This window comes from Otolemur garnettii, unplaced genomic scaffold, assembly GCF_000181295.1.
Source record: "Otolemur garnettii isolate 467f Iridium unplaced genomic scaffold, OtoGar3 scaffold00204, whole genome shotgun sequence".
Taxonomy (NCBI): Eukaryota; Metazoa; Chordata; class Mammalia; order Primates; family Galagidae; genus Otolemur; species Otolemur garnettii.
The window spans coordinates 2,526,536-2,528,239 of record NW_003852599.1 but is presented as its reverse complement, the minus strand read 5'-3'; positions in this window follow the sequence as shown (position 1 = coordinate 2,528,239).

Sequence of the window (1,704 nt, the reverse complement as noted above, 5' to 3'; positions counted from 1 at the left end):
ACCAATATCTGGAAGCACACCACCTTCCTAGACTCAACCAGAAAGAATTACAAATCTTGAATAGACCTATATCAACCACTGAAATAGCAGCAACAATATGAAATCTCCCAAAAAAGAAAGGTCTGGGACCAGATGGCTTCACATCTGAATTCTATCAAACTTTTCAAGAAGAAATAATACCTATATTAGGCAACTTTTTCCAAAGCATCTCATCTAATTCCAGTAAGATTAGCTCACATCACAAAATCCCAAAACTACAGATGTTGGTGTGGATGCAGAGATAAGGCAACACTTCTACATTGCTGGTGAGAATGCAAGCTAATATGACCTTTTTGGAAAGAAGTTTGGAGAACACTGAAGGAACTAAAAGTAGACCTACCATTCTATCCTGCAATTTCTTTACTAGGTATATACCCAGATGATCAAAAATTATTTTATAACAAAGACATTTGCACCAGAATGTTTATTGTAGCCCAATTCATAATAGCCAAGACACGGAAACAGCCCAAGTGCCCATCGACCCATGAATGGATTAACAAATTGTGGTAGATGTACACCATGGAATACTATGCAGCCATTAAAAGATGGAGACTTCACATCATTTATGTTTACCTGGATGGAGCTGGAACATACTCTTCTTAGTTAAGTATATCAGGAATGGAAAAAAAAGTATCCAATGTACTCAATACTACTATGAAATCAATATGTAACCACCTACACATTCATACAAATGGCAAAACATAACTATAGTCCAGAAAGTAGAAGAGAAGAGGAGAGAGAGGGGGAGGGAAGGGGGATATGGGAGGCCACATCCATTAGGGGGACCTCACCTAATGTGCATGATGCAATGGTACATTTCAAAACTATTAAGAAATGAGTATAATTGTGATGGATGTGTTACTTAGTTCAATGTAAACCTTTCACATTGCATATTGAAGCAGTGCCCTGAACCCCATAAATGGATCAATGTTCAAAGTTATAATTTAGTAAAAAATTATCAAAAAATAAAATAAAATCTACAATTAGAGATCAAAGACTCATATCTTACGATTGGGAAAATTTGGCAATCACTAGCTTGAGCAAATCTCAATTTCTACAATTCTGTACTTGGTGGTCAGATGGTGTGCAAATCAGAGCTTGGAATAATAGAGAAATATCCCAATTGCTGAGGATGAACAATTAGGAAGTGGAGAATTTAACAATGTTAGCCGTCAAGCTGACACAACCTCTGAGGCTCTTGAGCAACTAGGCCAATGTTGCTTAGAAGCCTGGAGCCAGATCCAAACTGAGGGAGAAACCTCTCTGTCGCTTACAGCAGTGAGACAGAAGGTCAATGAGCCTTACCCAGATTTCACAGCATGTTAAAAAGATGCAGCCGAAAAGGCCATGCCCCATGAGGCAGGCAGGAAAATGATCGTGGAACTCGTGGTATACGAAGCTGTGAATGCTGGATGCCAGGCGGCCATAAGCTTAATCAAAAATAAAGTTCCTCCAGGAGGAGACAGACTTTCTGTCAACAATCCTCTTTCAAGGAAAAAGGAGTTGATTCAGCTAAGCATAAAGAACCACCTAGCGTGTGTCCTAGATGTAAGAAGGGAAAACACTGGAAAAATGTATGTCCTTCCAAATTTGATATTGAAGGCAAACTTCTACTTTTGGTTCAGGGAAACTGAATGCGGGGCCAGGCCCAGGCCCAGACACAAC